Genomic DNA, 16040 nt, shown 5'->3' with positions numbered 1-16040 from the left:
CCTCCTAGCACAGTCAAGGGTAAGACTGCATTGGCCTCTGTGTTTGCCACCAAGAAGAACCTTGAGCTCCGCTGTTGGCTGCAACCCATTAGGTGTGGAGTGGTGGGGACACATGCCATGCCAGACCTTAAGGTGAGTGATGGCCACCTCTCTCTGAGGGCCATTTAAGAGGTGAGTGTAGGCCAAGCAGCCGACTGTTGACATGAGTGACAGTTAGCATAAGTAACTGGTGATTTAACATCTCACCCCCAAATCATCATAAGAAGATGCTGCTCTTGTGTGATTTAAGACTCTCTAAGCAGAGTAGAAAAGCCCTAAGGAAAGCCAAGGACCATGTCTTTAGAAGGATACAGAAAAGGAATAACACCATCTTGCTCATGAAACCCGGACAAGAAAATGGGAACATATCACAGCAATAAAATATTATTTGTGAGAATAACTAGATGGTAAAAAGTCATACAAAGTGCATTGTTGAATGGTTAGCCATGGCATAGGATTTTGCCTTGCAGAACCTTCATGGCTAAATCTCCCTGTTTACTGCCACGGCTTCTTTGGAAAAGAGTATTATCCACGACAACTGGTCTGAAAAATCAACTTCTGTGAACAGACTTTATCCTTGGGTTTAGACGGTTGGACCTGCACTTGCCCACCTCATGATTTTGATTCCTTGTTTAGTTCCTTGTGGTGTACAATTAATTAAGAGTGCAATACAGGGAATGTGGGTGGCAGTCATGTCTGAAGAAATGGATCAACCGACAATACATGCATACTTGTAGAACAGCCGTGACGCACCCGTAAGTCAAAGGACCGATTGTAGTGCTAGGGCCTGAACCCCAGGCTCAGGTAAGACCTACAGCTAAATACGGCTCTGCCTTTGCAGAAGTACACAGAACTGTAAATTGCTTATGCTAGCTTGCACACAGGCCTGCCTGACTGCTTATGTCACCCTGCACAGTTAAGGTGCACCTTACCCCAAGTCCTCTAGAACCCCAGGAGATCAGTCTGCTGGGATCCTTGCCAATGGATTACTGTGTCTATTTTAACCATTCTGGAAAAAACCAGTCCCGAGTCCAGAATGTTAATTTGTCACTGCCTGCCTATAATCATACAAGCAAAAATGCATCGGTATCAACTAATGCCTCAGTAGCCTTACTACCTGGGGAATTTCTTATCTGCAGCGATAGAGCATGGGGTGCTATTCCCTCCCACTTGCAGGGAGGGCCTTGTAGCCTGGGGCGCTTGAAGCTCCTGACGCCAAACATGTCATCACTACCACAGGGCAAAAAGATCGGCGCATGCATTTAATGACCGGTAGTGCTGAAGTAACTTTCTGGAATCCTGGTGAAATAATAGCTGCCATTGTGAAATGGCCCAGCCTACACCTCCTGTGACACCACCATCTTTTTCCACTGATGGGGCATTAAACACACTACAGGTATCCCACACTCTCCGACGGGACAGGCAATTGTGGAGCGCGCCCATGGAACTTTAAAAGCCATGTTACAAAAACAAAAAAGGGGAGCAAGGGATACTGTCCCCAAGAATGTATCAACAAAGCACTCATGTTTCGAATTTTTTAAATCGAGAAGACAAAGGCAAGTCGCCCATGCTGCGACACTTCTACCTCCCACAGACCAGCCCAGAAAACGCCTGGATAGAGGTCAAGGATCCTGGGTTGGGGAAGTGGGGAAAACCAGTACAGCTGAAAACCTGGGGACAAGGGTATGCTTGTGTTTCTGCAGATCAAGGACCGCAATGGGTGCTGGCACAATGGGTCCAACCGGCACTATCCTCGCCACCTGTGGACTTCTCATCGGGGGAGACCTAGCAATTCCTAGGCAGCCCAAGAACAATGTTTGGGAGTTGCCTCTGCTGCTCCTCATAATAAGCTTGCAAACCTTGGATGTTGACTTGCTAAGCAAAATAACGCTACTACGCTTGCTCTAGTGGGTCTGCTAGCAGATGTGGATTCAGTCAGCCACCTTACGGAGCCGAGCTGCAACTGACTTCTTGCTCATGGCACAAGGGCACGGGTGCAAGGATTTCGACAGCATGTGTTGCATGAACCTGTGTGACCATTCTGAGTCAGTCCATGAGCCTGCAGACCCTAAAACAACTAACTCGGAACCTGCGAGTGAATAATGGCTGGAATCCATTTTCAGGGCTTTGGCCAGAGCTTCGCCCCGGGTAAAGAAGGTGGTGGTGGTGGGAGCCATACTCCTTATTGTATTTTGGGGAATATTGTTCTGCGTTCTGTGTCTTCTCCAGCTGATACGCGTGTTGGTTATGCGCGCAATAAAGTAGGTCCTGGCAGTTCAGCTGAGAGATGGTGAGGAGACGCCAGTCAAGGAGTGAGAGACCAAACTACACACACGACCAGACTAGGAGTACCTTGAGCTGAAAAGACCATGGTCCAGTGAGCAAGTCCTGTTCTCAGGAACACCCTGCAGATGGGCAAAGAGACTGTGTGCAACATGAATAAGGCATACACGGCTTTGCTAGAATTTGATAAATAAAAAAGGGGGAGATGTGGAGGCCCACTTTGGGAACAATAGTATGGGTTGTCTTGTTAGCAGGGTAACCAACATAAAAGATGGCAGTGCAGGTGCTCTGTCAGCAAGCTCTGTCACAAACAAAGAACAAAACATCAACTGTACAACTGCTTCTAGAAGCTGATGTAATCCCTTAGGCTATTGGCTGTGCTTCTCACGCTTGTAGATAAATAAGGTACTATATCCGGATTATTTGCTATAAGTATGTATGCTGATGCTCTAATAAATGTCTTCTGGCTCACTACCTTGAGACCCTGCTCCTCAATATGCCCACAGGAGAGAGAGACGGCAGTCAGCAATACGCAGCTCAAGCTAGGATACCTCCTGCTGATACATGCAGCTGTGCAAGAGCGTACAGGAGTTGACTGTGGAAGATCATCTGGCACCACCGCATTGCCAGTGCACCAACACATGCAGCAAGTGGAATAAGCAGAAAGATACGGAGATCTGTGGGGGGTCATTGCTATTACAGAGGGATGCAGGGGTAGCTCACAAGATTTAAGTGCTGTCATGGATGGCTATGTGCCTTCTAGGAAAGACAGGCTGAGACATAGGCATGATGGCAGAGTTACTGTTTTTGTGAGAGGAGTGGGAGTATATGGAGTTCTGCCTATGGCTGGAAGAAGAGCAAGTTGAGCAGTGAGGAATAAAGGGCAGGCTAAGACGTTCTTACTGGGGATGTCAATAACCCTGATGTATAGCTCTTGGAAAGACAACACAGCTGGGCACAACAGCCCTGGAGCCTGGGACCTGCTGCTTGGTCATTTGGAGACAGGGAAGGCTGAAAATCCGCAGGAGAGGCAACCAATGAAGTGCAGGGTGACCAGCACCCTGGTTTTCCTTCGGGGCAGTGCAACCATTGGGTGGAGTGAGGCGGCATCCCACGCCCTGGCCATAGGCTGCCGCCTATGAGTTCCAGAAGTTTCCAGGCAGGGGCGAGGTCAGAGCAGAGCTGCAGAGCACTGAGGGGGCATTGTCTTCCTCCCATTTCTGCTCTTGTCCAGAGGGACTCTTGTTCTCCTGAGGGGAAGGGGTGTGGACTGCATGGTCATTAAGAATAGCTCATTTTTAAATTACCACAGTCATTTCCACAGTCTGCCCGCAGTCTGGGCCATGATGGCATTCCCCTTGCAGTGCGCAAATGGCCCACAGTGATGACAAGAGACTTTGGGGCAGCATCCCTCCCCTTGCCCTACTTGCTGCCCCCTTTCACTGCTCTTCCTCTTCCTCCGCACACACTACAGCTCTCAGGAAAATAATTTCTAAATTTCTAATGCCATAAACATGGGCTGAGTGTGGCTTTCAATAAGCCAGATATGTTCCTGATTTTTTTTAGTTGCAGCCCCTGAAAAGTAAGTTACATCATCATCAGAGGCATTAACAGCTTCACAGTCGAGCAGGAAAAAAATCTTGTTAATCAATTCCTTTATTATGAATCCATTAAAAGCTATCAAAGAATTTACCATCTATTAATTCTGAAATTCCTCTTCTTGAGGCACATTACTGAGGTTTCCTCAGGATTTAGGAGATAAATGAGTCTAGGCCTGGTTTTTTTCAGAAGTACCCTTAAACGTATATACACATATATACATTTTTTTTAAAGGAGTCTTTGGAGGCAGTTTTCTGCCCTGCAGGCTCTTTTCTCTTTATGGGCAGCCTTTCTTGCCCACTCGCCAGTGCTGTGCCCAGGGCTGGTCACTGACAGAGATCCACTCCTGGCAGCGGTGAACAGCCTCAGAGCTCGACTCCTGTAGGGCTGTGGGAGAAGAAAGCAAGGCGAGAGCAATGAGTGAGGAGAAGGCCAAGCTGTGGAAGCAGCTGGCAGCCCTGTGCTGCCTGAGCCATCTTCTCTTTCCCAGAAAGAATGGGAGAGAGTCTGAGGCAGAGGGCGGAATGCTGTTGCCCAACAGAGTGGCAGTTGTGTCCCACTGTGCCAGAGGTCCCCTGCAGCAGGCTGTCCAGGGCTGAGCGGTACCAGGGCTGGTCTGTGGCAGGACTGCAAACAGGGGTAGCAGAGCACCCATCATGGTGGCTGTCTGCATGGAGATTGCAGCAGGAAGGGACAACAGGAAGCTGCACCTTGGCCAGGTGCAAGGTGACCTAGCGAGCCATGACTTGGGGATGATGGAGCAATGTGTTGCTGCTCTGGCACCCAGGATACTAGCAGAGGTGTTTGCGGCCATGGTCCTGCTGCCTCGAAGGAAGGGGCTTGTGTTCCCGGAGGACCAGTAGACTGGTGTGACTGCCCATGTGCGCGCACAGGTTGTGGGCAGCCTGCACGACTTACGCGGTGGCCTCCTGTCGTCCGCTCCGTGCCTGGCGGCTTCCTGCCACTCCCACCACCGATCCTGCCATGCCAAAGGGGAGAGCAGATGAAGGGCAGGCAGCTGTGCTGCTCAGGCTGCTGGGCCTGGGCCAGGTGCCTGTCGCTTGCCCCATGCTGACGCTTGGTGGTGACAAGCGGAGGCAGCTGCGCAGGGCAGGAGGCTGCCAGGATGCCCCAGCCCTTCTCTTTCTCCTGCTGTTTGTGCCCTGCAGCAGCTGGCGTGCTCGCCCAGCATGGAGCCCAAGGTGTTGCTGGCCAGGAACAGGCAAGGGCCATGGTTGTGCCTACCTGCTGAGTCTTTGTGTCCTGCGTCTCTACTAGGAAAATGGGCTCCAGAAAGCCACCGCGGACACTGCCCTCAAACCGCCGGATGTGGCGAGGGTGGGGGATGTGGAGCACCTCCTGGCTCCTCCTGGGTAGCTGTAGCTGCTGGCTTGGTGCTGCTGCCAATCTGCTGGGAGAGGGCTCCCGGTGGAAGACTCTCCCAAAGGTGTCGGGGCTGCAAGAAAAGAGAAGGCCCGATGGCCCATGCTGGCAGGGGCCAAGGCAGTGACACCAAGGCATTCTTGGGCTTTGCCCATGGTATCGACCACAGTTGCCGCCTTCAGGAGCTCCTCATGGCCAGAGCAGCACAAGGCGTAGCACCACCTACTAGTCCTCGGGAGACAGCTTCTTCTTCCGTTGCACGCCCCGCTCAAGCCCTTGGTAGCACCGCCGGGTCCGGGCATTTAGCACTGGACGAGCTGGGTCCGGGCGTCTCGGGGGTGGCCGCGGCACGCGTTTTATGTGGCCTTGCAGGTCCACAGGCGCAGTAATGGCCATGCTGGCCACCAGTGCACCCGGCCTCCTGGTGTGAGCCATCCTGAACGGCGGCTAGCCAGGAATGCCAGCTCAGCGGGGCGTGCGAGGCAATGTGCTGAAGAGCCCGAGGCTTTGTGAGCTCACCAGGGCGGGGGGCTGCCAGGGGACACAGATGAGTCAGGCATGGAGTGTCCAGCATCTCTGGCCCCTACAGGTTGTCTGCTGGATGATCATGGTTGGCAGGAGCCGCATGGGCTGGCTGCAGGCAGGTGTCCCCAGTCATGACTTTTTGCATCTCAGAGGAAGGCTGCAGGTCACCACACCACCATGCCACTGCAGATCTGCACAGAGCAGGGCTAAAGGGGCTTTTTGCCGTGGAACCATCTGTTTCTCTTTGGAGCTAATGGTGGAGAAGCTCATGACCTGAAGGATGAAATTACGAAGAGGGGCCCTTGGAGATGTGTCAGTGCTATTGCGCTGCTTAAGCAGATGCCTTGGAGCCCACTGCCAAGGATTCTTACCTGAAAGAATGGGAATAACTGCATGGTTGTAGTCTGTACTACCTGCTGGATCAGTCACTCTCCCAAGTGAAAAGCTTTCTAATTAGATGGAGCTTCCTGGCTTTTCATGTGTGCGTACTGCATCTTGTGCTATCACTTCACAATGCTGCAAAGAGTATAGCTGCATCTTATCTCCAGCTTCCCTTCACACAGTTACAGGCATTACCAAAAGGGGCCTCAGGCCCTTCTGCAGCCTGAACAGTCCTGGCATTCTCAGCCTTGCCTCAAATAAAGGATGCTGTAGTCCCCTGATCGTCTTTGTGGCCCTTTGCTGGACTCATGCCATTAGCTCCATCTCTCTTGTGCTGCAGAGCCCAGGTCTTGACACTGCAGCTGCAGCCTCCCTAGGGCTGAGCAGATGGGACAGATCTTGTCTGTGACCTGCTGGCAAGCTTTCGGGCACACAGCCCTGATGTAGTTGGCCATCTAGGACACAAGCACACTTGCAGTCACAGGACCTCTGTCTCCTTCTGCCTCAAGCTGTTCTCCAGCACATTGTTGCTCAGTATGTCCAAGATATGGAGTTCTTGCTCCCCCAGCGCTTGGCCCTTGGTTGCACTTGCACAAGTCCCTCTCTGCCATGTGGCCAGCCCGTCCAAAGCCCTCAGAGTGGCCCACTGAGGTATGACCCTATCGTAGCAGCTGTCATTTACCAAGTTGCTGGGGGTTGCCCTGGGTATTAGGAGCCTGGTCTTTCATGAAGCCATGGGAGAATCTTGGCACCAGTATACAGTCCTGATGGACCCAGCAGTGACTGGCCTCTCTGTGGCCTTTGAGCTAAGTGATCAAAGCCCTGTAAGACCGGCAGCGCAGCCCCTTCTCAAGCCACCTGTGTGCCCGCTCTTATGGGGCTCTTATTTCCTCAGCTTGCCTAGCTGGCTGTCAGGGCATATGCTGCTATCCACAATCAGCCTCCATCATGTGCTGCTCTTCCTTCCTCACCCCAGTCCTTTCCTAACTGACAGTGCCATGAAGCATGCAGTGCACCCAGGTCTCCAATGCAGCTGGAGGTTGGGACTGTGGAACCGTAGGGCTTGAGGGAAGCTGCTGTCCATCTCTGGGACACCTGCTGCGATGCCATGCATCCTGATGGCTGCCCTCCTCCCATAACTCCTTGCGCGACAGCAACACAGCTCTGTAACAGCTGTGCCCCTCCTGTATATTTGTGCTCTGCATGCCATGATGCCTTGCTGCTTGCCTTCTTCCAGGGACTAAGAGCCCTCTGGCAGTAGGGGAGTTCGCTGGGCCACTGTGGAGCATGGCAGGAAGGCCTGCTTTGGCTCCTCTGCATTGCAGCTGCTGGACTTCTTGAGTGTGCCAGATCTTGAAAATGGCATCAGCATGGAGTATTCATTTCCTTGCATGGATCTGGCAAAAAGTCTGCTCTGCTTCCCTGAAGCCAATGCTGCACTTAGAGGCGTTTGTACATGGTGGAAGGAAAAGCCAAAGGAGGGGAATTCCCTACTTAGCCTCTGTTCTATAAGGAAGTTGGCATTGGAAGGGGCTTATCTTCCAGTTTGCAGGAGATCACTTTCCCAGAGGATTTCTGGGGGAGTAGCCCGTACAGGATGCCTACTTTCAGAAAGGTCTCACCTAAGAGTCCATTCTTTCTTCCTGGAAGAAATCTTGTATTCCTAAAAAACTTTTTGAAGGAGCCCTCCAACTTTGGTCTAACAAGGTCAATAGCCTCATGTATTCCAGTGTTTTATTTCTCTAAACTAGGAGCCCAAGTTAGAAATACAATGCTCGGTTTCTGAGTCACATTGGATATTTGGACCTTAGCTTGTGCACTTGCCAACTCTGACCCTTGAGATCCCAAAGGTGTAGGCACCATTGGAATGAATTTGCCCAATTCCGTTTCAGTTTGGCATTCTCATGGAGTACACGTGTCTCTTCCTTTCCCACAATAGTCCCATAGGTATCAGTCAGGGGTAGAAGGCAGGGAGGACTGGCATCAAATACGAGCCAGCATGTTACTGCTGGGCTGACAGCTGGCCATGGATGCTGGCTTCTTCTGGGAAGAGAAGGGAGGTGGTTCCAGACAGCCTAGTCTTTGCATACTGCACCTGGAGCAGCAACATCAGTGCTAAGTGCTCTTTTCAGGGCCTCACGCAAGGAAGCGGAATTGCGCTACAATACCTTTTTTTGGCATCTCCCACTGCCCTGTACAGGGCAAGGCAGATGAGTGAGCTGGGGATGATGGAACACCATGTTGCTAGTCTGGCACCCAGGACACCAGCACAGGTGTTTGCAGCCGAGGTCCTGCTGCCTCGAAGGAAGGGGCTTGTGTTCTCGGAGGACCAGTAGACTGGTGTGACTGTCCACGTGCACGCACAGGTTGTGGGCAGCCTCCACGACTTACGCGGTGGCCTCCTGTCGTCCGCTCCGTGCCTGGCGGCTCCCTGCCACTCCCACCACCGATCCTGCCATGCCAAAGGGGAGAGCAGATGAAGGGCAGGCAGCTGTGCTGCTCAGGCTGCTGGGCCTGGGCCAGGTGCCTGTCGCTTGCCCCATGCTGACGCTTGGTGGTGACAAGCGGAGGCAGCTGCGCAGGGCAGGAGGCTGCCAGGATGCCCCAGCCCTTCTCTTTCTCCTGCTGTTTGTGCCCTGCAGCAGCTGGCGTGCTCGCCCACCATGGAGCCCAAGGTGTTGCTGGCCAGGAACAGGCAAGGGCCATGGTTGTGCCTACCTGCTGGGGCTTGTGTCCTGCGTCTCTACTAGGAAAATGGGCTCCAGAAAGCCACCACAAACACTGCCCTCAAACCGCCGGATGTGGCGAGGGTGGGGGATGTGGAGCACCTCCTGGATCTTCCTGGGCAGCTGCGGCTGCTGGCTTGGTGCTGCTGCCAATCTGCTGGGAGAGGGCTCCCGGTGGAAGACTCTCCCAAAGGTGTCGGGGCTGCAAGAAAATAGAAGGCCCGATGGCCCATGCTGGCAGGGGCCAAGGCAGTGACACCAAGGCATTCTTGGGCTTTGCCCATGGTATCGACCATAGCTGCCGCCTTCAGGAGCTCCTCATTGCCAGAGCAGCACAAGGCGCAGCACCACGTACTAGTGCTCGGGAGACAGCTTCTTCTTCCGTTGCACACCCCGCTCAAGCCCTTGGTAGCATCGCCGGGTCCGGGCATTTAGCACTGAACGGGCTGGGTCCGGGCGTCTCGGGGCTGGCCGAAAAGAGGCCAGCACCATTCTCCTCACTGCCTCCCTTGAAGTACTTATAGACACTGATCAGGTCCCCTCTCAGCCTTCTCTTGCTGACTCGTGGTTAACCTGTGGTCCCTCATGATCTCCAGGTCCTTCCCTGCTCTCCAGCTGGCTGGCCTCAACCTGCACTAGTGCATGGGGTTATGCCTCAGGAAGTTTAGACTCTTAACATTTCTCTGCTGAACTTTAGGAGGTCCCTTCATTTTCTCAGTCTACCCAGATCACCCTGAATACCAGCACAACCTCCTGGGGTATTGACCAGTATGGTTCACAGTTCTGGTTTACCTGCAAAAATATTGAGGGTGTGTTTTGGTCCTACCATCCAGGTCATTAATGAAGATGTTAAACAGTGTTGGCCTCAGTATCTACCCCAGGAGACTGTACTATAATCTGGCTTCCAGTAGCAATATATGCCATTCATTGGAAATCTCCAAGCCCTATTTTCCAGGCATTTTTCAGTCCTCTTCACTGATCACTTACCTGGCCTGTACTGGACAGCACTAGCTTGTCTGTAAGGTTGATATGGGGTACCATGACAAGAGTACCATGACAACATTCACTGTACTGTCCTCATCCTTCAAGTTGATCATCTCATTGTAGAAGGCTATCAGGTTGGCTCAGCATATATTCCCCTTTGTAAAGCCATGATGACTACTCCTAGTCATCTTTGTGCCTTAAGTGCAAGATTGGCTCCTCTATTACCTTTCCGGGGATAAAGGTAAAGAATTTGTTCTCTTCCCACCTCACGAGTATCTCCCAAGCACCATGACCATTCAGAGAGAGCAGTAGTGGCTTTGTGCTGACATCAGCCAGCTCCCTCAGCACCCATGGGTGCACCCCGTCAGAGTACATGGAACTGGGCCTGCTTAGCCTGGAGAGGAGAAGATTGAGAGGAGATCTGATCAATATGTACAAATACCTGAGTGGAGGAAGTAAAGAGTATGCCTCCAAACTCTTCTCAGTCGTGGCCAGTGAAAAGACAAGGTTTAATGGGTATAAATTAAAATATGGGCAGTTTCATCTTCACATGAGCTACAACATCTTTACTGTGATGGTGACAGAGCCCTGGAACAGGCTGCTCAGAGAGGTTGTGAAGTTTCCTGCTTTGAAGCTCTTCAAAAAGCACCTGGATGGGGCCCTGTGCAATGTATCCCTCCTTGAGCAGGGGGGTTGGACTAGATCTCTAAAGGTCCCTTCCAACCTCAACCATTCAGTGATTGTGTGATTGTGATTCACAGCTGGAGTATTGTGTTCAGTTCTGGGCTCCACAGTACAAGATGGATGTGGAGCTGCTGGAGAGAGTCCAGCGCAGGGCTACAAGGATGATCAGGGGCCTGGAACATCTGCCCTATGAGGAGAGGCTGAGGGCGCTGGGCCTGTTCAGCCTGGAGAAGAGAAGGCTGAGAGGGGACCTGATCAGTGTCTATAAGTACCTCAAGGGAGGCAGTGAGCAGGATGGTGCTGGTCTCTTTTCAGTGGTGGCCAATGACAGAACTAGAGGAAATGGCAACAAACTAAAGCATCAAAAGTTCCAAGGAACTTAAGGAAAAAATTCTTAACAGTGAGGGTGTCAGAGCACTGGAACAGGCTGCCCAGAGAGGTTGTGGAATCTCCTTCTCTGGACATCTTCAAAACTCGCTTGGACGCAGTCCTGTGCCTCGTGCTCTAGGTGACTCTGCGTGTGCGGGGGGGTTGGACTAGATGACCTCTAGAGGTCCCTTCCAACCTTAAGCATTCTGTGATTCTATGATTGTATGTCTTATGTATATTCACTTTGTTAAATGCTCCCTAACTTGCTTATCTTTCATCAAGAAATGTCTGCTTTGCTCCAGACTTTCTCTCTGGTCTCAGGCTAGGGATTTCTGAGTGACAACCTTATCAGCAAAAACTGAAGAGGTCATTTGATAGCTGTATCCTTGCTTGCCACTGCCCTAACATATTTTGCAGCAGGTCAGTGTCCTAGGAAGACAGGAGGCCCTAGCCCTGCTTTTGATCTCTAAGTACTTAAGCATGCCCTCCTTGCCAGTATGATTTTCAGATGGGTTTTGCTTTCCAAACCCTGTGCCTGCAGGATTGGACAGTGCATGAATGCTTCCACTTGCATGTCTGGATGGATCACTCATGACTTTGGAGAAGATCTCTTTTGATTACAGTCCCTCAACTGTAACTTTCTAGAGCATAAGGGCATTTAAAAGCTGCAAAAAAATTATAAAATAAAAGAAAATAAAAAAAATCTCGGTCACTTTAGTCACTTATTTTATTAACAATCCAAATAAAATCTACTAAAAGAAATTATTTACCACCAACAGTTATTAATCCTGGAATTCCTCTTCTTCAGATACATAAGTGAGATATCTATAGGTCTTAAAGGAGTTTACACTGCATTCCTTTCAGAAGAAGTATCCTTAAACTTATACATATATGCTCGTATGTATATATATATACATATATATATATATAAAAGAAGTGTTTGGAGGCAGTTGTCTGCCCTGCAGGCTCTTTTCTCTTTATGGGCAGCCTTTCTTGCCCACTCGCCAGTGCTGTGCCCAGGGCTGGTCACTGACGGAGATCCTCTCCTGGCAGAGCGGTGGAAAGTGAACAGCCTCAGAGCTCGACTCCTGTAGGGCTGTGGAGAAGAAAGCAAGGCGAGAGCAATGAGTGAGGAGAAGGCCAAGCTGTGGAAGCAGCTGGCAGCCCTGTGCTGCCTGAGCCATCTTCTCTTTCCCAGAAAGCATGGGAGAGAGTTTGAGGCAGAGGGCAGAATGCTGTTGCCCAACAGAGTGGCAGTTGTGTCCCACTGTGCCAGAGGTCCCCTGCAGCAGGCTGTCCAGGGCTGAGCGGTACCAGGGCTGGTCTGTGGCAGGACCGCAAACAGGGGTAGCAGAGCACCCATCATGGTGGCTGTCCGCATGGAGACAGCAGCAGGAAGGGACAAAGGGAAGCTGCACCTTGGCCAGGTGCAAGGTGACCTAGCAAGCCATGACTTGGGGATGATGGAGCAATGTGTTGCTGCTCTGGCACCCAGGACACCAGCACAGGTGTTTGCAGCCGTGGTCCTGCTGCCTCGAAGGAAGGGGCTTGTGTTCCCGGAGGACCAGTAGACTGGTGTGACTGTCCACGTGCACGCACAGGTTGTGGGCAGCCTCCACGACTTACGCGGTGGCCTCCTGTCGTCCGCTCCGTGCCTGGCGGCTCCCTGCCACTCCCACCACCGATCCTGCCATGCCAAAGGGGAGAGCAGATGAAGGGCAGGCAGCTGTGCTGCTCAGGCTGCTGGGCCTGGGCCAGGTGCCTGTCGCTTGCCCCATGCTGACGCTTGGTGGTGACAAGCGGAGGCAGCTGCGCAGGGCAGGAGGCTGCCAGCATGCCCCAACCCTTCTCTTTCTCCTGCTGTTTGTGCCCTGCAGCAGCTGGCGTGCTCGCCCACCATGGAGCCCAAGGTGTTGCTGGCCAGGAACAGGCAAGGGCCATGGTTGTGCCTACCTGCTGAGTCTTTGTGTCCTGCGTCTCTACTAGGAAAATGGGCTCCAGAAAGCCACCGCGGACACTGCCCTCAAACCGCCGGATGTGGCGAGGGTGGGGGATGTGGAGCACCTCCTGGCTCCTCCTGGGTAGCTGTAGCTGCTGGCTTGGTGCTGCTGCCAATCTGCTGGGAGAGGGCTCCCGGTGGAAGACTCTCCCAAAGGTGTCGGGGCTGCAAGAAAAGAGAAGGCCCGATGGCCCATGCTGGCAGGGGCCAAGGCAGTGACACCAAGGCATTCTTGCGCTTTGCTCATGGTATCGACCACAGTTGCCGCCTTCAGGAGCTCCTCATGGCCAGAGCAGCACAAGGCGTAGCACCACCTACTAGTCCTCGGGAGACAGCTTCTTCTTCCGTTGCACGCCCCGCTCAAGCCCTTGGTAGCACCGCCGGGTCCGGGCATTTAGCACTGGATGAGCTGGGTCCGGGCGTCTCGGGGGTGGCCGCGGCACGCGTTTTATGTGGCCTTGCAGGTCCACAGGCGCAGTAATGGCCATGCTGGCCACCAGTGCACCCGGCCTCCTGGTGTGAGCCATCCTGAACGGCGGCTAGCCAGGAATGCCGGCTCAGCGGGGCGTGCGAGGCAATGTGCTGAAGAGCCCGAGGCTTTGTGAGCTCACCAGGGCGGGGGGCTGCCAGGGGACACAGATGAGTCAGGCATGGAGTGTCCAGCATCTCTGGCCCCTACAGGTTGTCTGCTGGATGATCATGGTTGGCAGGAGCCGCATGGGCTGGCTGCAGGCAGGTGTCCCCAGTCATGACTTTTTGCATCTCAGAGGAAGGCTGCAGGTCACCACACCACCATGCCACTGCAGATCTGCACAGAGCAGGGCTAAAGGGGCTTTTTGCCGTGGAACCATCTGTTTCTCTTTGGAGCTAATGGTGGAGAAGCTCATGACCTGAAGGATGAAATTACGAAGAGGGGCCCTTGGAGATGTGTCAGTGCTATTGCGCTGCTTAAGCAGATGCCTTGGAGCCCACTGCCAAGGATTCTTACCTGAAAGAATGGGAATAACTGCATGGTTGTAGTCTGTACTACCTGCTGGATCAGTCACTCTCCCAAGTGAAAAGCTTTCTAATTAGATGGAGCTTCCTGGCTTTTCATGTGTGCGTACTGCATCTTGTGCTATCACTTCACAATGCTGCAAAGAGTATAGCTGCATCTTATCTCCAGCTTCCCTTCACACAGTTACAGGCATTACCAAAAGGGGTCTCAGGCCCTTCTGCAGCCTGAACAGTCCTGGCATTCTCAGCCTTGCCTCAAATAAAGGATGCTGTAGTCCCCTGATCGTCTTTGTGGCCCTTTGCTGGACTCATGCCATTAGCTCCATCTCTCTTGTGCTGCAGAGCCCAGGTCTTGACACTGCAGCTGCAGCCTCCCTAGGGCTGAGCAGATGGGACAGATCTTGTCTGTGACCTGCTGGCAAGCTTTCGGGCACACAGCCCTGATGTAGTTGGCCATCTAGGACACAAGCACACTTGCAGTCACAGGACCTCTGTCTCCTTCTGCCTCAAGCTGTTCTCCAGCACATTGTTGCTCAGTATGTCCAAGATATGGAGTTCTTGCTCCCCCAGCGCTTGGCCCTTGGTTGCACTTGCACAAGTCCCTCTCTGCCATGTGGCCAGCCCGTCCAAAGCCCTCAGAGTGGCCCACTGAGGTATGACCCTATCGTAGCAGCTGTCATTTACCAAGTTGCTGGGGGTTGCCCTGGGTATTAGGAGCCTGGTCTTTCATGAAGCCATGGGAGAATCTTGGCACCAGTATACAGTCCTGATGGACCCAGCAGTGACTGGCCTCTCTGTGGCCTTTGAGCTAAGTGATCAAAGCCCTGTAAGACCGGCAGCGCAGCCCCTTCTCAAGCCACCTGTGTGCCCGCTCTTATGGGGCTCTTATTTCCTCAGCTTGCCTAGCTGGCTGTCAGGGCATATGCTGCTATCCACAATCAGCCTCCATCATGTGCTGCTCTTCCTTCCTCACCCCAGTCCTTTCCTAACTGACAGTGCCATGAAGCATGCAGTGCACCCAGGTCTCCAATGCAGCTGGAGGTTGGGACTGTGGAACCGTAGGGCTTGAGGGAAGCTGCTGTCCATCTCTGGGACACCTGCTGCGATGCCATGCATCCTGATGGCTGCCCTCCTCCCATAACTCCTTGCGCGACAGCAACACAGCTCTGTAACAGCTGTGCCCCTCCTGTATATTTGTGCTCTGCATGCCATGATGCCTTGCTGCTTGCCTTCTTCCAGGGACTAAGAGCCCTCTGGCAGTAGGGGAGTTCGCTGGGCCACTGTGGAGCATGGCAGGAAGGCCTGCTTTGGCTCCTCTGCATTGCAGCTGCTGGACTTCTTGAGTGTGCCAGATCTTGAAAATGGCATCAGCATGGAGTATTCATTTCCTTGCATGGATCTGGCAAAAAGTCTGCTCTGCTTCCCTGAAGCCAATGCTGCACTTAGAGGCGTTTGTACATGGTGGAAGGAAAAGCCAAAGGAGGGGAATTCCCTACTTAGCCTCTGTTCTATAAGGAAGTTGGCATTGGAAGGGGCTTATCTTCCAGTTTGCAGGAGATCACTTTCCCAGAGGATTTCTGGGGGAGTAGCCCGTACAGGATGCCTACTTTCAGAAAGGTCTCACCTAAGAGTCCATTCTTTCTTCCTGGAAGAAATCTTGTATTCCTAAAAAACTTTTTGAAGGAGCCCTCTAACTTTGGTCTAACAAGGTCAATAGCCTCATGTATTCCAGTGTTTTATTTCTCTAAACTAGGAGCCCAAGTTAGAAATACAATGCTCGGTTTCTGAGTCACATTGGATATTTGGACCTTAGCTTGTGCACTTGCCAACTCTGACCCTTGAGATCCCAAAGGTGTAGGCACCATTGGAATGAATTTGCCCAATTCCGTTTCAGTTTGGCATTCTCATGGAGTACACGTGTCTCTTCCTTTCCCACAATAGTCCCATAGGTATCAGTCAGGGGTAGAAGGCAGGGAGGACTGGCATCAAATACGAGCCAGCATGTTACTGCTGGGCTGACAGCTGGCCATGGATGCTGGCTTCTTCTGGGAAGAGAAGGGAGGTGGTTCCAG

Source organism: Tinamus guttatus, unplaced genomic scaffold, assembly GCF_059628265.1.
Source record: "Tinamus guttatus ecotype Peru unplaced genomic scaffold, ASM5962826v1 Tinamus_guttatus_pri_ptg000410l, whole genome shotgun sequence".
In the NCBI taxonomy this organism is placed as follows: domain Eukaryota; kingdom Metazoa; phylum Chordata; class Aves; order Tinamiformes; family Tinamidae; genus Tinamus; species Tinamus guttatus.
The sequence above is the reverse complement of the archived record's forward strand: the minus strand, read 5'-3'. Positions refer to the sequence as shown.